Source organism: Hirundo rustica, chromosome 6 (genome assembly GCF_015227805.2).
Source record: "Hirundo rustica isolate bHirRus1 chromosome 6, bHirRus1.pri.v3, whole genome shotgun sequence".
NCBI lineage: Eukaryota > Metazoa > Chordata > Aves > Passeriformes > Hirundinidae > Hirundo > Hirundo rustica.
In genome coordinates, this window is record NC_053455.1 from 20845751 (window position 1) to 20867099 (window position 21349).

At 39.2% G+C, this 21349-nt stretch overlaps 1 long non-coding RNA gene across 2 annotated transcripts; it reads left to right on the forward strand.

Moving 5' to 3' along the window:
* Window positions 1–306: 306 nt before the first annotated feature.
* On the forward strand, window positions 307–10178 carry LOC120754201 (uncharacterized). Of its 2 annotated transcripts, none has more exons than XR_005701343.1 (5): window positions 307–375; window positions 852–916; window positions 4802–5828; window positions 6254–6401; window positions 7578–10178. It is a non-coding gene; the product is annotated as an uncharacterized LOC120754201 (long non-coding RNA). The 2 variants fall into 2 exon arrangements; XR_005701345.1 differs by having other exon boundaries at window positions 322–375; window positions 5754–5828.
* Window positions 10179–21349: the final 11171 nt, after the last annotated feature.

The window sequence follows — 21349 nt, forward strand, 5'->3', positions numbered from 1 at the left end:
AGCAAAGTTGCGAGTGGAAGACACTAAGACATCTTTGCAAATGAAACCCCTAGAATTCTACAAACCTACCCTAGTTTGACACTCTTCGAGGTCAGAAATAGCATGCCCAGATCATGTAGCACTCAGTTTTCTCTTATTTAACAATAGCCTTATTTGAGAGGAAACTTCCCCATCTTCTTTAATTTACCAAATAATTACTAATTGCTAGGCTAAACCTGAGGCAGGTGTAAATTTACACTGCCCTAACACAGCAGGCACAAAAGGACACTGATTTCTATATTAGAGCTTCCAGCTGAGAGCTTGGCTGTGGAGCTGCCTCTGCAGAGACACACAAAAACAGGCTTTAGTTTTTTAAAGATCTGGACACAGTGCAAGGTATGTGCTCTTGAAAAAGACTTGAGCTATTCTTTAGGGAGAGGGGCTGGTAGTGAATATCTTTGGGGTTTATGGTTTCTTTAAAATCTGAAAGATTTTTTGCTTATACCGAATCAATTCCAGACAATATGGTGGCCAGGACCAGGAAATTTAAAGAGGATAGGAGCTTTTACGTTTTTTTATATGTATTGCCCCCTTGCCCCCTAGCCTATTTCCAATGCATTCTGTGGAACATTTATTTTTTTAAGTTCAAATATGTTGGTACTTTCAGCGCTGGTGATCTCTTCTACCCCGTGGAGGGAGCTAAAATAACAGTCTTTAAAACAGTATTTGGCATTCAAGAAAATATCCCACAACAAAGATGATAGTCACTTATCATCCCTTGTTTCAGGATGATTGCCTTCAGAAGTTTTCAGCTCAAATCTGTGATGGTCATGGCCTGGGGTGTATCACAGACTTCCTGGCTTTGTCCTCAGGGTTATTGCAACAGTCGTGCTGTGAGGGAACAATGAAGTAGTGGGAAAGGGCTCTCCTATCTGAGGTATGACTTCTTTGAACTGGTACTTAAGCTTGGAAACTGTGTGTGAGGAGACTTGGTAATGTGGCTGCAGTTAAATTAGTGATTTAGCTCCTAAAAAGTGGGGTACTCTCAGAGATAGCTGTTAGCTTTGAGTGTTCCTAAAGGACTTTAAAAATCTGGGTGACTTGCTTTGCATTAGGTAATATTCTGAATATAGGTACAGGAAAACCTGAGCACAGAATCGATCACTAGGGATATTGCCAAGGTTAAACTATGAATTAATTGTAGTGATTAATTACATCTCACCCCTTAATTCCTGAGCAATTACAGTATCATATTGTCTTACAAAGTAATTCCCATGCCTTTCCTTTATTTCTCCACACTGTTTTCCTGTAGACCTCCTTGAAAGCTCAAGGGTGGACATGCTGTTTTCTAGCCTTTAGCCAAGATTTGCAGTCAGCTGTGCATTTAATTTCTGTCCTTGTTCTGACAGTTAGTAGTTGTTTAGCCTGGAGGTCCAAATAGCTCTGGGGCAAAGTAATTGGTCTCCATGCATGGTTTGTAACTAATACTATTGTAATACAGAAGAAACATGAAGCACTGAATGTTGCTTTCCAATACTATGGCGCTCAAGCAAGTAGGATATGTTTGAGACATGCCAGCTTCTTAATCCGAAGTGTCTACATGATAAATATGAAATAGTAGGCTAGAACCTGCAAAGACATCTCCTGCCTTCCCCTTATGATATAGTGCTTTCACACTTGCAGAGAAGCTAATTTCTATAATGTTACACATCTGTCATAAAGAGGGAATTTTTTTCCCCTCTCTTGTCAACACAAAAAAAGGATAAGAAATCAAAGGGTAAATTCAGTTTCAGATTTGTGTGCTCAAATTGAAGTTCTGCCTCTTCTTCAGCTGGCTAAACTCTGTGATTTGCTCTTTGGAGTTTCTCAGCATCAGTTTGTTAATGTATGTTTTCATGCAGAGAAAAAAGGCAGAAAATTCTCAGTTGAAATTACAGTTGTTTGACCTAGTTTGTGAAGTCCTAGGCTGTGAGTTTGTCAGCCTCTCATGTCCAGCTCTGTGAGAGGAGTCACCTTTAAGAGATGTGTTAGTTGTTCATGTTGTTTGATTTATGGCAGAAGATTCTAAATCCGGTTTAATTTGGGGATGCTGAAATAGAAAGATCTTAACAGTCTGAAAAAATTGTTTGGCATGAATACCAAAGAGAGAGGAGTCAGGGGAAAGGGAATATTTAAGAGGGTAGGTGGGATAAATATAAGCAAAGGAAGACTGAGTTGGAACATCGTAAGAAAAATCCTGAAAGTAAAATGTGTTCAGCTGAGTTGCAAGTACACTTGCATTACCCTAGCTCTTTAGGACAGCCAATATTAGAACAAAAATACAACAGAAACCTGCCTGCATATCTATAGGGTCTATCTGTAGACTATCTATAGAATCTTCCTACATGCATTTTAAGGCACTTCTCACTGCACTACTGGAAAGGAGACTGGGGGCAGCCTGCTGAGCCAGGGAAGTAGTCTACATGGCCTACATACTCATTCTGAACAAAAACTCTGGAGCACCGTTCTCTTGCTTTATCAGATCACTGTGAGCACTTTGCCATGCAAATAGGTGCGTTTTCCTGGGAACACATCCTTATAAAACTTTTCTTTCACTCCTTCAACCCAGTGTTTCCATGTAATCTTACAGCTATCTGAACTTAAACTAGATTTTCAGAAGCTAGCTGAACTTGAAGGAAAGGGGCACCGCTTCCCTCTGCCATGTAGAAAGCAGTCATAGGTCATCATCATATCACAAAGCTGAGTGTAGCACTTGGTTTTTCCTGTGTAAACCTGATGTATGTATTAAACCTGATGTATCTTTTACACTGAGGGTTTGACTTTTCTGCATTGTCTCGTGGGGGCAATAGAATTAAAGTTAACTCCAATACTAGTGGGGTAATTTTCTTCTAATTATTATTATTTCAGTTGGCTTTAAGCACAGAGGAGAAAGTAAATTTGTTTCCTTTCCAGCTTTGGAGGGACAACAGATTTGCTAGGCTTGAGTAATTTTATTTTGCTAAAGTTGTTAAAGCTAACAGGCAGAATTCAGCTATTACCAAGGTTTTGTGTAATACTTCCATTCCCTTACATACTGTCAGTTGCTAACAGGACATGGACCTAATCTGAGGTGGCTCAGCTTCTGGAGTCTGCAGGCTCAATTAGTTGAAAAGGACTTAAGACACATTGCCCAAATGTGAGGCTTTTTTTAGATGGTAAGTCATCCTTGCAGTTTAAGGCTAGAAATGGATCCAGACAAACATCCCTGGACTGGAGAAGAAATATGGATACAAATTTTGAAACTAATATTTTTCTCTACTGGAAAAGAACCCCCTAATTTTCTATTTATCCTGTTCCTCCTTTCCCTAACAAAGCAGTATTTTTCTGATCATGTGAATTTTATTTACTGACTACCAAGTAATTGCATGGTGAGTAATTGGATGGCTCTGCAGGACTGGGAATGGAACGCTGACTGCTTAACCTGTAGGTGAGTGTCCCAGCGCTGTGCTGTCCCGCAGCAGAGCAGATTGCTCTCAATGCCAGCAGCGTGACGTGTGGGATTCAGCCCAGTGGAGTCAAGCGTGTGCTCCGCAAGGAACCACTTAGCTCTGCTGGCAGCCTTGGGAAAAGAGCAGGGCAACACGCTTCTCAGGAAGAATGTCTCCTATGAGCTGCCCATTGTCTGCACGGGCTGCATCTATGGCTGAAAACATTGAAGTACTTGTAGTAATCGAAATCTCAATTTGTTCATGCTGAGTACCTGCCGAGCTCTGCTATCTCTCACTGACACTAGATGAAAATTAAATATTTGATTTAGCTGCAGGACCTTAAGTAACTGCCTGAATCACTGCTGGAAAAGTAAATAAGATTTTAAAAGAAAAAATTGTAGCACAGAAACTGCCAGAAGGAAGCAGTACTCAGCACCACTTTAGTTGAAAGACGGGAGTAATTCCTGCCATATCTCAGCAGTGGATCTTTTCTTTCTGACCCAGCAGCAGCTGATTAGTTACCCTGAGCTGTTGTAATCTGCACCAGGTCCCACTAAAATCCCTGGGGTTTTTGTTTAAGAATGAATGGTGAAAAAATGCAGCCCAGCTGTTCCAATATAGTACCCTACAAGGGCAAAACTTGTAAAAGAAGGCCAGCTTAGAGAGAGCTTTTATTCATAAGGATAGAGGAATTTTTTTTTTTTTCTTTTTAAACTCCATGCAGCTTTTCCCTCCTATAGTTTTTTGCAAATCTTCTTCCCGTTGTTGCTGGGAGATTTAAAACAAACAGCCAAACAACGAAGAGCATTTAATCAACTCTGAATTGCCTTGCTATTAACTGAGAGAGTTTCTAGGTTTCCCACTTCCCCAACTGGCCTAAGATCACAAAAATAACCTCATCTTGTTATAATCCTGTTTCACAACTGCTTGATTCTACTTTAGACTGGATTTTTCTTTCTTAGCTCTCATTTTTCCCCTATTACACATGTATCAACTCTTCCTCTGTCACAAACAAGCTTGCTCACACACCCCCACACATCCATGCTCACATACACCAGGAGTGGTTTACAGCTCAATTTGAAAGATGTTTCTTAACAACAACAAAAAAGCTTTCATTGTTTCTGATGTGGAGCGCACAACTAACAAAACAAAGAAAACCAGAGTGGGCAGTAAAACTCCTGGGGTGTGCAAGTTTGGTTGTGGGAAATATGGTGTTAATTTTTCTTATTTTAAAACACACTGATGCCTCTCACAGAACTCAAAAGAACATTTTGTTTACTTTAAAAGTAAAAAAAAAAAAATCTGATGACTTCGTTATATGGGATTTATTTGGATTCTTTCTTTTTCTTAACTAGGAAAGTTTGTAAGAAAACAGGATATTTGTCTCTGAAGAGGTTGTCTGCTACTTATTTCCTGCGTAAACTTCCTGCTGTTGCTACTTCAGAAACTACTGTCTAATCCACTTGTGTCCCAGGCCTTTAACTGTCACTAAGCACCTGGACCCCAGACCATGGATGTTCAAAATTAATTCATTCTCCCATATCAACCCTGCCCTTAATTTCTTTAGCATCCTCTGGCTGGGTCATGTGACAAGTTTTTCCTCACTCTCTCTTTCCTTGAATAATCATTTTGTTCACCTCTCCCTCAAATTTCCCTGTTTCCTCACATGCCATTCTTCACAGTACTTAAATTTGAACTGTCTGTTGAAGCTTGGGGATAGAAAGTCCTTGCTTTTGTGGATGTTCCAGCACTGTCTCACAGCGCACAGAAAACACCCACAATCTTGCAAATATCCCAGGAAATTTGATTTCCTGGGCTTTTAAACTCTGTGTCCATTCCTTTCATCCTCTAATTAGTTCACTTGTTACGAGCTTACTTTAGTTTAACTAGTCTCTGTGGGGCGTGGGAGTGAGGTAATAGCATGCCTTTTTTTAATTTTTTTTTTTTTTTTTAAAGTGATAAAATGCCATTTTCTTCCATTAGGACAAATGACACAGTCAGCTGTGTATTAAAAGGTCAATGTACAAAAACCGTATAAAAGTATCGATCAGTCTGGAAGCTAGTTGTTATTTTTGTAATGCCCTGGTGACACAATGATTAAACTGATTAAGCCATAAATGATGGGGACATCAACTTCTGTCAGTTCAGCTCCTGGAATAGCCCTCCATCCCCCAGTCTCCCAGTGTTCTGGATAAATGTGCTTTGAGTTCGTCGTAAAATGCCAGGTCAATGGACTGCCGAGTACTCAAACAAAGCAGAATGTCCTGACCATGTGCAAAGCCAGTTCTCCTGCCTGTGCTGCCACAGGTGAAATCAAGGCAATGAAATGTGAGCAGTTGGCAGACCTACAGCAGATGCCATCTCAGTTTGTTTGTGATGAAGGTGAGCTACTCCTCTCCACTGGTGACCTGCTTTCCACTTCTGCCTGGCAATTTGCCTGTCTGCTCCTCACTACTTATTATCCACATGGTCTCAGGTCGGGTATAATTTGGTCTGGAAAAAGTTTCTATCTAATTCTTTGTGGAACACAATCACAGGGCAACAGCTTCAAAGTGAACCTCTGAATGTATCCAGCACATTGGCCACTCTAATTACTCCAACAAATGAAGATAAAACACTGAGAGCATTTGAAGAGTGTGACAAGTGTGCGTGGTGGTGGTGGTAGTGACTTGCTTATTACGCATGTCACACCAGGAACGCTGCACGCCAGCTTTCTGCCATCTGAGTGGTGTGCCAGGACTTGGGGCCAAAACTTAATCCTAGCTGTTTAAGGCCCTGATTACCTGGGAAATGCTCCTTTTTTGCAGTGTCACATACCCAGAGCTGGTGACGAGGGAGCTGAAGTGGGAGTGCGTCAAGACGACGTTTGTGTCAGTGCACTCTGTAGCACAGCCTGTGTTGGCTCACTTGCTAGGCAACCTCTGAATGCTGCCTTTCTCAAGTGTTTGGGAGGAGGTGAGCTGATCTCCTTTTGAGTATGGCTAGAACAGAGCAGCAATGATTCTGAATCATTATTCTACCACTGATTAATTAACAATGGGAACAGTTTATTCATTAACTGAACTTGTCTCTCCTCTCTGCTTTAATTTGGAAGAAGCAATTAAGTACTAGGGTTGATGAACCAGAGTGTAAATACACAAACAGCTAGTCTGAAAATCCTGTGCCTTTCTTTATATAAGGAGAGTGCTAACACCTGTTTACCTGTAAGGTAAACTTCCTGCAGCTCTCTTCTTAGAGCTTGTGGGGATGGGGCCATGGAGAGTGAGCAGTGTGGGTGCAGTGTTGGCACCCATACACAACAGAAGATGGACTTGGGCCAAGATCAGTGTGCAGATGCAGCTGGTGCATCGGGCCCTGCATGGTTTTAACAGTTGCTATGCATCTGTGGTACTAGTAATAGTGCAGAACAACCTTACATGGAAGGAATTTCATTTGTGTTTTTTTAATTTTTACAAAAGCCCTCTTTGTAAGTGCAGCTACTTGTATTTGCTGCAGTAGCAGAGGGGATTTTTTGCTATATATGTAAGGATCACTAGATGCGTTGCTGTTTGCCTTCTGGATGGAAGGCAACAGCCTTTGTTACTGTTTCCTGTGAACTTTATGGCCTTGTGGTCTCTTGCCCCTCTCTAATTCCTAGCACTCAGAAAGGATGAGAAAAACACTACCAGATGAATGAGCAACTGGTGTAATCCTGATGAGGCAGGATACCGCTTTCAAGTTGCACGTGATTGAAATTTGTGATGATTTCCACCCTTCTAGAGATCTGCTGGCCAGCTATAGGCAAAAAAAAAAAAAAAAAAAAAAAGGTTCTGTGTTTGAGATATCTTGGCAGCTGGAGGGATAAGCTCTTGAGTGGTTATTAACTGATGCAGAGAGACAGAAGCAAAAAGAAAGCAACTCAAGGGGAGTGACATACATGCTTTTCATTGAATTTATTCTTTAGCTGCTGTTTTTTATCATGGTCCGCTAATTCTGGAGTTAGTTTTGTAGTAGAAATTTTGTAGTTTCTTTGTAGGCTTGGGTTTCATTTTTTCAGGAGTGAGTTCAGACATTTAGTCTTGGTCTTCAACTCTCATGTGACAGATTAGGCACCTGTATTGTAATTATGACCTGACATTTTCTGTTCCCAAGGACTTTTCTTGTGTCTTTCTCATTGATGCCTGGAAGAGTTTAATGACAGCCAAGGGAGTTAAAAATGGAGCTACTTGCTTCTTCAGTCTTTGGTGAGATGAGCTTGTGAAACTGCAGACTTGCTTCATTGTTACATATTAATGGTTAAGAGTGTAGTAGCACCTAGAAGGAAAGACAAGAATACAAACCAGGCTTCTGCTTGACAAATGCCCTCATTCTTTGCTGGACAAATATGTGACAAAAGGAAAGAAGCAAGGCAGAAAGAGATGGAGGTACACAGGGAGACAGCAGCAACAATGGAGTGGAAGCTGAATAACCATGTCTTCCAGGTTCCTCCATAAGCCTTTTTCTCTTCAGTCCTTTTATAGAAGATCTTGTTGGCAATCAAAGTAGAAATGGAGGCTAAAGACTGAGCATGCAGTGGGAGAAGGTGGAAGCTTGAAACCTTGAGACACTTCTCTTCTGTCCTGTGAAGAGGGATTGTCACAGGACTGATGTCAGAAGAATGGAAATGGATTAGTCTCAGAGAACCTGTGCAAAAGAGTGACCAATGAAAGATCTGAATCTCAGTAACACTTCTGTGTCTGACGCAGCTCAGAGAAAAAAGGATTCTTGAATTACAGGAGAGTTTCAATTACACAGATTGTTGGTGCAATGCGTGGTCAAAAGCCTGTACGGAATAGGTCCTTCAGATTGCTGAGCGTGATTTCAAGACAAGATATTAAGGATAGATGAAACATGATTCACAACTGTCTGGTAAAGATGCACTACAGTCATTTTGCCATGAGGCAGATGAAGTTTTTTAATGGGCAAGGAGTGCATTAACTCTGGTTTCTCTAAGACCCGCACTAAAAATTATTTTGACTGTGACAGCCACAAGCTGAAGTAATAAAATGAACTTAAACCTGACCCTGCATGCAGTCTACTAACATCTCTTCTGCCAGACAAAATGCTTTCAGATGTCTCTCCTAAGGCAACTGATTATTGAAAAGCTTTTCTTTTCCCTTAAAAAAAAAAAAAAAAAAAAAAAAAGCTTGTGACATACCATTTGCATCGGTAAGATGTTTCTCTTGGATCTCCTCTTCCCATCCCCTATGTTGTTTATGCAGCAGTCAGCAGCAGTGTTGCATGTTCCCTTCTACCATGGAAATCCACTGTGTGGAATAAGCAGAGGGAATGAGCAAAGGGAAACTTGAGGTGTAACTGGGCAGTTGGACTTAAGGAAAATAAAGAATAAATGCTTGTCATAGAGCCTGCATGTTAATGATCAGCCAGAGTTGAGAAAACATCGAGTTCAACAGTCATCAGGTGTGACAAAATCCTCTTTAAGAAGGGAATTCAAGGCCTTACTTTGTTAGGATCAGTTCCAGACCAGGATATAGTAATCATGAGTTTCAGTGGAGGAATTCCTTTCCTCCTCCCCAGTTCAAAAGCTTGGTTACAGCACATGAATGTACAGGGCTGACTTTAGATCATTACGTAATGAATTTAGGTGTCTAAGAATAGCAGTCTCACTGAATGGAAGAGATGAGAGAAAGTCTGATCCAGCCAACTGGCAATGTGATGGGACCTCTCTCTATATTGCCTGGATTTAGAGAGTGATCTCAGAGGTGGCATTTTGAAATGGAGATTCAGCTTCTGAAACAGCTTCTGGCAGATAAACACCTGGCCTCTATGCTTCAGGTAAAAGCTGCTATTTTTTCATAATACTTGTTTGAAGGAAGAGCCTTCAACAGTCCTTGTTTCATACCTAGATTACTCATTCAGGAAGAGTTAAAGATAGACCTTTTGTCTGCAATGATGCCATAAATAACTCTCATATGGGAACACTTTCCGCATTTCTTGAGCCTTGGTCACTGTGCACAGATTCATTGGAAAACAAGTAGAAAGAAATACTGTATAGTTGAATACTACTGTGCTTGCACCTTGAAATTGTTTGTAATTTTCAATTATTTACTTGTTCCTTTCATTTTGAAGGCAAGAATTATAAATTCATACCACTTAATGAAAAAACATGAAGGAGAAGCTATCAGATGCTAGGTAACAAGTTCAGATTACTTCTTCAATGACAGGATTGCACTTTGAGTGTTAGAGTGAAGGATAAGAGTTTACAACTAGTTGTAAACTAGTTGGGTTTACAACTAGTGAAGCAGTAATAGGACCCCACTAATGTCTCTAGTGGCATAGAATAAGACAGATTAAGGAACAGTTAACATAAAATGGCATAAATATGTCAGTTCTTCTGAGCAATATAACAAAGGAGAGTTCAACAGGAGAGCCATAGACTGGCACGCAGCTCGGTTGCCACAATCAAATAGACTGAAAACCATCACACCCTCAAGAGGTATAATTTTGCTTTTTTTCTGTGCCCGTAAGCAGCGTCTGCAAAGGCATATTAAATTTTTTCCATGTCCTTTCCTCTCTTTACTTTCACCTTAGGGATGACACAGACACTTGATCATTATGATTTCCAATGACTCATGCTCAGCAACACAAAGCTAAATTGATTACCAATCCATCCTCCAGGAAATACTGGTGGGTATCCTCAGGAATCTAGGTTAGGTTCAGGTAAACATCTCTCACACTGGTTCTTCTGATGACTAGGGCAAATTGGTTTTTTTCTGCTTTCTGTTCCTAACAACAGAAGTCTTGTTCTCAGTTAAATTAAAAAAAAAAAAAAAAAAAAAAAAAGAAAAAGAAAAAAAAAGTATATACTTGGTAGGTAAAAAATCCAAACAACAACAAATAAACCACCCAACAAAACCTTCCAACAGAAAATATAATGATATACCAGAAGAACCATTTATGCATTAAAATATCTTCTCAATTTTCCAGAAGGCATCCGAAGCTCATTAAAGGAGGCTTTATTTTAGTGTGGTTGTGGTTTTCATTTTCTCTCTTCTTAAAACAGCTTCTGTCACAGATAAATCACTTTCTCTGGCATTTTCAAGCACATGTTTCCTAGCAGTCATGCTAATACCATCACAGGAGAGAAGCATTTAACTATTGATGTTTCACCTTTATCTCAGCAGTGTGCAATTCTGACTTGCAATTGCCATTGAATACGATTTTTCTGCAGAGAAATGTAACCAAAATACAAAATAGAGCCTTTGCCTTAAATAATAAAATCAATGAACTTATGCAATGACTGTTTTCTGCACTATGCAAATCTGTTATTTTGCATGGTTGAATTGGTGGAATACAAAGAGATCTCCAAGTCAAGTAATTGTGATAAACCCAAGATGCAGCACACAAGCTTGAGATTTTGTTACAGGCTATGTAAGGATCAGATCAGGAGCAAAATTACTCAGTAATGGTATGTTTGCACCAGTGGTTGATTTTACCTGAAATCTGCCTCTATTGTCTGAGTGCCAATCTGTGGCAGTCTTATCTGCAATATTTGCTATGTAACAGCCTTATTCAAAAAGTTTTAAGGTCAGTGCAAGACTTCTCATTGCTTTTAACAGTTTTGGGTAAAGCTCTCATTTGGACACGCATGGGAAGCCTCAATTACAGTCATCTTCTCCTTGCTTTGAAAATGCCGTCTTGGCCACCGAGCATGAAGAAGGCTTCCTTGGTGCGTTGTTTAGGTGCTTAAAATCAGGTAGGTTCTCAGCCGAGTCCTTAAAATGCAGGATCCGAATAGCCATACCCGTATCTAGCAATCGTCAGTGATACTACATTACTAACTGCAGAATTGGGGGATGAAGACGGGGCCCTTTGGCCCTGAGGCATTCTGTTGAAGGGTCTGGAACAAAGCATTTGGCAGAGAAATACGAGAAAGCACTTGTGATGGATCTGGATAGATGCTGAGTAACAAGAAGCTCCCCATTTACTGTCTTCTTATAGACCCCATGTCAAGTCATCACCTTCATGAGACCCTCTTTTGGTCTCTTTACAGGAAAGGAATAGTCCTCTGCCTTTTTAAAGTATTGCAAGGCTGAATTTTTATTTTCCTGAAAAAATAATAGGTTTCAGCTTCAAACCTATCAAACATTTCTCATGGTTCTTGTTTGTACACTTATTTTTTAAAAAATGTATGGGAGATGAGAAGACTGAAAGTTAGTGGTCCAAACCAAATTTTAGTGGTTATTACTGTAGCAAATGGTTGGATTAGGTAAACATATGAACAAGAGCTTTTTCTTCTCAGCACTTTTTTTTTTTTTCCCCACAGAAGAATGTGAGCCACTCTTTATTAGGTGTAAATGGTGTATTACTGCATCAAGAGATTGATGTTGATTTACATGGGATCATGGCTTGGCTCACTCAAGCTCCGCTCCACTTTGCTGGACTACTTTGTGACTGCAATGAGGCATCCTACTAATTTCTCCTGCAACCCTATTCCTCACATCTCCCAGGCCATGGTGTTTGTGTTTCCTGATTTTAAAGCCCAGTGTCTTAATTATGGTCAGAAAAAAAACATAAGGGAAAGGAATGTTCTGATCTGTCTTTTAAGTGCAGTTCTTTCTGGTATTTATTTCAAAGTAATTATAGGAATGGAAATTGCTATGAAAAAATGGCAATCTCAGACACTTATGTGTATTTGAGACAAATCTGCAGACCTTTGTTGACACAAGTTTTATTGCAAGCCATATTTATTTTCCAGGTCCTACTATGAAATAGCCTTGCAGCAAGGGCTGTCCTCAAGGAGAGGAGAAGGGTAAAGGGCCAGAGGGACTTGCAGTGCTAAAGTCACTTTTTCCTCTTACTCTCTTATCGCAGGCAGCTTTTGCTGCCTAAACTGTGAGCCTCTCCTGCCCCCTCGTGCAGACATATGAGCACTGCCAGCAAGTCTCTTTCAAAAGTTTGCTCGGAGAAATAGCAGAATAGAACAACATGCAAAAGAACTTCGAGATGAAGCAGTTGTGCTGGACAGTGTTTTAGAAAGGATAGCCATATGAAGACAGCTGTGTAGTCCTGCATTGGAGTATGTCTCAAGCCATTAACAAAGAGAAGTTGCTTCTTGAAAATCTCTTTTCAGGCTGTAGAACACAGAATCTTATGAAAATTGTAGACTTAGTGAAAGTATGTTCGTGTGTCACACTCAGATTTGACAATAACTGTGTCCAAAATTTTAATCTGAAGAACGGTATCTTCAGGAATTAACCATGGAAACATTAGTTAAGCTTTTTCACTCTACTGCTTCTCTCTCCAGGACAGGTCTCCCATGTGTGTTAAGCCTTTGCTGACATTGCTGGGTCCTGCTGCCTCCTGGTGCTTCTTACACCCTCATCTGGTACCCACATGTCTCAGGTTAGACATTGTTCTTCTGGCCTGTGTCTGTCACTACAATGAGTTCTAAAATACTTTTGGGTGCCCTTAACTGAAAAAAATGTTCAAGGTAAATACCAAGCAGTTTGTCAGAAATGGCATGGTGATCAAAGGTTGAGAGGCACAGCAATACCTAAGCTTTGCATTCATATTTCAATGCACACTTTTATGTACCTGCACCAATACTGCACCATATTCAGAAGACTAGTTGTTTTTTTTTTCTCAGTGCTAACTTAGACAAAATTTTACTGAGGTTAATGGGAGTTCAGCTGAGAGAATACGACTGGAATCAGGACTGTGGTATTTAGTTGTTTTGGGGTTTTTTTCCTAATACAGCCAGGGTCAGAGTGGATTGGTCTGTGTTCCAAAAACATCTTAGCAGAACATATTGAATTACAGCAGCAGCTTTCTCACCTTATTTTTGAGGACCAAACTGGGTTATACAACTAATGTCGTTGAGCATACTGACATTGTCTGTGGCATTAGACACCCTATTTTGGGTGCAGCTTAACTGTTTTTTAAAAAAGAACAATCAGTAGTACAGGACTGATCAAGAGCAGAGAAGATAAGTGGAATGGTCAGGAATACAAGTCCTTTAATTCTTTTTCTTGGTTCCCATCCTGTAGGGTTTGGATCTTTTTGATCAGCTTTCTTTGCATAAATGAAATCCTAACATCTCCCCCTCTCAATTCACAAGAAAACACCAAACCAAAAGCCAAAGCCAAAAAAAAAAAAAAAAAAAAAAAAAAAAAAGAAGACAAAACTCTCAACAAAAAACCCACCAAACAACAAAGAGAGGAAATTGCTTCTGTGATTACTGTGTACAGACTCTTGAGACCAGATTTATAAGGTCTCCTGGTCTCTAAACTGGCTTTGCTTACTGGAAAACTTTCTCACAATCAGCAGGGCATCGTCATGTTGTACAAGAGAGGGGTAATGGTGGGCCACTTGAATAAACAAATTCATAGAAGAAAAATCCAACAACAGTTATTAAATATGAGGATACAACCTCTCTGTCAAGAATTCCCTAAACTGTGAATTGTTGAAGCCCACGTCTTTCCCAAGGTTAAGTACAACAATAATCTTGCTATGTTGCTTCACTTCCTAACAACTGATAGCCACTGCCAAAAAATAGACAATCAGGTAGCTGACCTTCAATCTGGTCCTACCATTCTATTCTTAAGGAGTCTCTTAATCTGAAACCCAGTGAGAGCAAATAAGTTGTGATTTACAAGGAAAGAAAGTGAATAGGGAGTAATTCACACACTCTTCCCAGTACCCAGTAGACCTGGCTGCAAATGTACAAGTAACTATGAAAACAGAACTGAAAGCCACGAAGAGCCATAAATGTATTCATCAGATCCAAAATTTAAATAATTCAGCTTAGAAAGATTAAGTGGCGGTGGTGTTGTTATCGCAACTTTTTTAAGGCCTCAATTAATTCTAGAGAAAGAGAGCCAATGCACCTTTAAAACTTTCTGCTTAATCAAGTATAGCGAATGCTCATTTAATGATTGTCTTTTTGTACCAACAAGAAGTAACAACGCTTTTAGCAAAAGAAATGGCATGAGAGAGAAATTGCCTAATCAGCCCTACTCATGCAGTGCTTTGTGAGAGAGATTATTGAATTTTCAGTCTCTGCAGAATTTTAATGAAGCTCTGTCTTGCTGGAAAATCCAGCCCTTTGTCAATAAAGTTCAATAACTCGACCACCCATGTAATAAGATGTACTGCCTGCAATCTTTCACTTGCCAAAGCCAGAGCCCTGCTGGAGTCTCCCTGAAAGTTGGAAGTACTCATTTGTGTTGTGTATTTTCCTACAGTCTGCATGCAGTGGAATTTGTATTTCCTGTAGTGAAGGTATTTATAGTGTGGTAGAGGAAAAATTCAAATTTGTTTCAATGTGTTGGTTGCTATCCTAATAGGAATATTGCCCGGTTGAAAGGGAATACAATTTAACCTGTCTTTAGGACCACATCTGTCACAGCAAAACTCTTCATTAAGTTACAAAGTAAGTAACAAGGTACTGAGGAAGACAGAGGGAGTGAAAGGTGTTTCAGTAATGTCTGAGCTGAGGTGAAAAATTAATGGGCAGAGAAATTCAGAAGGTCACTAAACAGGAGAATATCCTTGCACCACTGCTGTTGCTTGCTATCAGAAGAAAAGTGAGACTGCTGATCTGCCAAACCAGACTGAGCAAATTTCAAGGGATATACACAAACCCCTCCGATAACCAAAAACCAAACCAAAACAAAACCCAAACCAATAACAACAAAAGCACCAAAAAATACCAAAGAAAGAAGCTAAATTAGTTTGGTTGGATGTGTATAGAGTGACTGTTATGTATACACCAAATTTTAGGGTTAAAAATAATCAGAAATTGCAGGGATGTGAGCAGGCTTTTTTCTGTGGATTAACTGGCCACACTGAGGTCCTCTGTGATGCTAGTTTCAAACAGAAGTTCTATATTTCTGGATTTACAGGACCTTTTGTTGATGAAAATTTCATTGTGCCACTAACTTACTGCAGTGAGAAATTGTTTTTATATTAATTATGTTTTTTCAGTGAAAAAACCTTTGCTGAAGCAACTTCTATACCAATTGCTCTCTTACCCAGAACTGTATTCCAAGATGAGCAAAAAAGGAATTAAAACTTCTGAAGAGGAATTTGTAAAAGAAAATCCATAGGCAGAAGTGGGGAGCTGGGATTTGATAAAACAAGGAGAAGACTCTGTCTCCTCAGATGAGAGGACACAAAGTTATTGAAGATAATATTATCAGAAACTAGTGGAGTAATACAGAGAATAGCACAGAAGCAGATCAGCCACAGCAGGAGAAAACTTGAAATCAACCCGGACATCAAGGTGGTTATGGAAGTGAAGAAACCTGTAGAATATCTGTCATGGAAAGCAGCAGGAAGTGTGAAGATATTCTTGTCCTGGCTGCCCATAAATGTCTTCCAGACTATGGTTTACATTAAATGAAGCTAATAGCACGAAGTTAGATGGACAGAATAGACAGGGAAGTAATTAGAGATTCTCAAAGAATGAAGAATAGGCAGCCAAATAATAGTAGTGCATGGTGTTTGCTTTATAGAGACAGTAGAAGATCAGGAAGGTTTAATGAAGATTCTTATATGCTATGGAAATCTGTCAATTAAAATAGTGTAAGTAGCTGAAAATGTTGCAGACTACTTTGGAGAAGAATGTTTGTCTGCTGCCTAATAAGAAACCTTGTGGAAGGATGCCAGAAATGCATTAGAAGTTTCACAGTGATTGCTCTGGAAGAAAATGGACTAAAAACTGGTGACCCTAGGTTTGGGTAGCTTTTAGGCTGGGTAGGTAGCGTTCTGGAGTTCTTGCTACCCTGACCAAAATACTCATCAAGTCATCTAGATTAAAGGAGATGTGAGTAGTAAAGGACTCCTTTTCCAAAGCTGGTCACAGGTAGCATTATGATCCTCTGGGAATTTTATGACACTCACTGTTAGAAACGGGAAGAAATGGGATAGGAGACAGGTAAATATGTTATTAAGAAATATTAAGAAACACTGCTAAAACTGTGGGCATTTTAGTAAATGAAAGAATTAACATGGAAATAGAAGAAAGCAGATAGAGGGAGGCAAAGAGAATGGGTAAGAGTAAGGGAAAGAGGAAATAATTCTGGAAGGAAATGGAGATGATGGCGCTGCTGAAGTACAATTTAATAGAATGGAGCTGTCCATCATATTGAAAACTAATATAAGTAGAAAGACAAATTATTAAATACTTGCAGAAGAATTGTTTTCTTGTCCAGACAGAGCTAATCCCATAGCAGGATAAGATTACGAACTGAATTTTTAAGAGAAAGAGACTTCTTTCCTGAGTACTTGCTGGTAAATAGGTTGGAATTGGACTAGCAGATAATGTATTGGAGAAAGGAAATTTATAAATAAGGTGTTGAAGAGAGTAGGCTTTTGAGCCCTCAGAAACTGACTGTTAAAAAAGTGTGAACAAAGCAACTATTTTAAAGGATGTTTGTACCAGGAAAGATCTTGCTGCCTGAAAAGGGAAAAAGAGAGAAAACACCAGAGGAAGAAACACACGGAAGTTAATGTTTGAGGCATATGATGTGTCCTAATAGCAATGAAGAGAGAAGAAAGGATTGCCAGCAAGGCTAGAAATCAGAGAGGGTGTGCCAAACAATGAACTTGCATGTACCAGTGTTTGTTTGCTGGAGTCAGATACTTGCCAGAGCATTTGTGGTTTATGTCTTAGAACAAATGTCTGGGAAGAGTCCAGGCTTTGTCTTACTGACTGTACAAACCAACTGAGATTAACTGATTACTCATGAACACAAGGTAAGAACATTTTCCTCAGTACTTGCCAAGCGAGACTCTCCAAAGGTGGGTGTAGATTAGCCAAACCTTTAAAGAGTAATTTATTTTCCATCTCATAAGTTATTTAGACAAGGTAAAATGTGCCATTGAATGATACAGTCTAAGTCAATCATGAGACATGTTGCTTCATGCAGGGGCTACTGGCCTTTATGTCAAAGGGAGTCTGAAAAGTCCCTTTTAGTTTTACACCTCATTAACACAAATTATTACATTTCATCTTCTTCATATTGAGACAGCACTCTTTATAGAATAGTGTGTTCTCTGTGTTCAGAGTGAGTAGTATTTTATTACAGGATAGGATTCTTACTATATCCCTTTCTACTAGTGTGAATCCATAATTAAAAGGTATTACATTAAGCAGGTGCATGATTAAACTCTAGGTGAGACAAAGAGATGGTACTTTAGCAAAATGATTTAGAGGAGGATGTGTGTTGGTGCCCAGACTTCCCTGAAAACCCACCTTATTCATTCCTGAGTGTACATCCTATATGTAATTCCATACCATACAAGAGGCGGCAAGTGGAAGCCAGTAACATGTGAAATGCATGGGTTTCTATGAGGCAGAAGTTCCTGCCAACGTTTCCAAGCCTAGAGTTCGGTTGCAGTCTTGCAGATGACATCTATGTAGGTCAGTGTGGCTAATGATATATCTGAGAGCTATTTTCTTTCCTGAAAATGTACAAATAACTGTGAATAGCTGGATACCTCTCTGAGTTGAAATGGCATGAGATAACAAGGTTTAATTACAATAAATTACAAGTAATTTTAACCTTGTTAAGAGCCCACATGAAAGGTAAGAAATATTCCTATTTCTATGTTTATTCCTATGTTTGCTACAGCATTTCCTTCATTTTGAGCAATTTTTAAATTTACTCTTGCTGACTAGTATTGTGTTTGAGTATTTTGCTTTAAGTGAGGCACCACCATATGGGTTAAATACTTGTTCTTTCTTCTCCTGTGTCATTTTACATCTGTGAAATGTGGGTTTAGTCCTTAATATAAGATACTAAACAAGCACGAAGTTTAGTAATACAGTAAAATAATTATGCTAATGAATATGCAAAAGTCAATCCTGCTCTGAAAATAAGCATATGTGATAAAACATAGCTGACTAAAACTGTAAAAAATATATGAAACTGAAACTGATGCAAAACTGCACTGGGACAGTGTAGCAAGTGCATTTTCCTCAAAGAAGCATCACTGCTGGAAAAATCAGCACTGTAGTCAAGGGCCCAGGAATATCCTTGACCTTTTTGAACAGGTATTCTTTTTGCCTTGGGTACATTTTGTTTCATTTCTAAAATAAAACTTAGGTTAGTGGAGCTTAAGTTTTTTTAATTAGAAAATACTGATAATCATGTTACTCTTCTTAGTTGTTGCCATTTTAAATTTCACTAAGGTACCATGATTCACTATATACCATGTATTTTATCTTCTTGTGGAAATAATACTGAGACTGCTCTTATGATATCTGCATGGTCTCCCTAAAAGGAGACATTTTAACATGCTGGCTGCTTCCTCTCTGCATGTAGGACAAAAGCTGAATGGGTCAGGGAGGCTGAAAGCGAGCTCCTTGTTCTTGAAGCTGGTAGGAGTGGTTTCAAGCACCAGCTAAGTGCTTGGATTATATAACTGCTGGCATACATCATCACAGGTATTTCATGCCTTTTATTTCCTTTGGTTCTGTATCAATGATTTCAGAGTATACTAAGTGATGTATGTGAGCTCCAACATGCTGATAAAAGTCCAAATTGCAAACCTTGCTCTTTCTTTCTGAATGCCTGTCCCCACCTTCACCACATTACGTAAGGATGTTCTCTTTCAAGACACAAAATAAAAGAGTGCTTAAAAAGTTAGATGCTACAACAATGACAAAAATCCTACTTGTGAATCCACTCCTTTAAACTTTGCTCTTGTTTCTCTTTTGTATTAAACATATCTATATCTCCAGTGTTGTTCAATGTCTGCCTCTATGTTTACTCTTCTTGAAGAAAGTGTGGGAGTGTAGGTTGCCTTGTGAAAGCAAGGAATTCGGGGTAGAATTCTGTTATCTTTTTTTTCCTGTATTATATCCCAACTTTTCTTGATTAATCCTGTACTAAAGCTAGAGGAGGATCTTTTATTTGCTTGGCCTGACTTCCTCATCCTAAAAGACACCTTGATTGGCATGGAAGGAATGTCATTGGAAAGATTACGCAGAAAGGGGCTTATATGAAGGAAAGCTGATTGAGAAAGCTTATTTTTAAAAGTCTGGTCCTTTTAGTTTTGTATTATACTTTAAATTAGTTCTTTACCCTTTATACTTCTGTGCTCTTGGTATGAAATAAAAAGTTAAAAAGAAGCATTTTTAATATGCCTAAAATTCTCAGACACATTTTCCCCAAGAAAGTGGAGCCTTAAAGCTGAGATCCAAGGAAGAGTTAGATGTCCTGTTGAGAGCTGGGGAAAGGTTAGCAAACCTGACCTCATTCCTGCTCCCCTCCTGGGTGTTAGAGCAAAGGACAGCAAGGGGTGGAGTGCATAGAGCAGTTGCTCTCAGCCAGATTGTTGTGGTTTTAGAAGGGAGGTCTTGATGGGTGGGTCCAGAACCATCCCCAGAGGAGCAACATATATTAGTAGAAGTAGATAGACTCAATTTTTATAAAAAGCAATGATAGACACTAATGGTAAAATGAGATAAATCACCCTCAGCTGGAAGCACTAAAGGTCATTTGTGATTTACTACTCAGAGCAGCTTTGGAAAGGCAATCCTATCCTCTTCATTAATCATTAAAAATCCTGTACTGAATAGCTTCGTTGTCTGCAAAAATTACAAGATGCAGAAAATTTTATATTTTCCCTCCTTGGTGTTATTTAATTTTGTATTTTTCATGTGTAACGCCCAAAGGCATAGCTTGTCCTTTTCCTAATTCTTTCTCCAAAGTCTCTTATTTCTGATGTTGTAGTAGAATGACACTCCTGCCTACTTCAACATCTCATTGTATAAATGACAAAGAGAAAAGAAGAGAACAAGTTTTAAAAGGAATAGGAGGCATTTTGTGTCCCAGCTTTGCACAGCATTGAAGCTCAGATCTTGTCTTGTGTCTAGCAGCAAGACTTGTCTTGCTGCTAATGAAAAGCCTTCTGCCATAGAAGACATATTTGCTGCCTCAGTGGGCCAGTGGCCTTCCTCTAAATTCACTGTTGAAGGACCCTCTTCCAGACTAGCTGGGTAAAGTATATTATACTCCATGAGTAATGTAGGAGACATATATATGTACACATTGATACATTTTCCAACCCTCTGGGAAAATGTGAAGCTCATAATTATCCCACTAATGTTAATATCTGCTTAACACTGGAAACAATAATTTAAGAAATCAGTTTATTCTAGTGAAATGTAAAAAAAATAAATTAGCCAGCAGATATGAAAAATTAAGAGGGGTTATGAATTTCACAATTATCCGAGACTTAAGCAGAGCTTTAGGTCTTCCCTGTTAAGTTCATTTGGTAGAGAAAAATATCTAATTTTTACAACTTGTGAGAATAGGGGTCAATTTCTTTCCAAAACTTAACTTTTGTCTAGAGCTCCGTGTTTCCTTGGATAACCCTTTTGTCAGTCATGACAAATATATTCCCAAAGATTTCTGGAGACTTTTAACTTTGATGGCAGTTCAATCAACATACTCAGTAATGACATGACTTCTAATGGATTAGAGCGCTTTTTTTCACATACAATTGGGATGTGTCTTTTCCTATAAACAGGTTAGAGAGAATAAGCATTTCTGAATTGTCACGACAATTTCATCTAAGTCTGTAAGCTGTTATAGCTTACAATTTGAGAACAATTTAATTATGTGAACATTGCAATGGTAATAAGGAAGACCGCTTATTGCTAGCTCACAGCAGAGATTATACATGATCGGTAATGAGACAAGGCTGGCAGACAGTAGTAAACTTGGTCCTGGCAATTCCCCAGTCTGAACCTGCTGGTTTGGAGAAGTGTGGGCATATAACTATTTTCATGGCCCTATGGGTGCTTGTAGAAGGAAGCCATTTTGGGAGGCGCCAAATGGTGCTATGAAGTCCATGGATATAGAGTATGCTTTGTGCCTCTTTGGGGCAAGACCCAATGGACAAAAGCC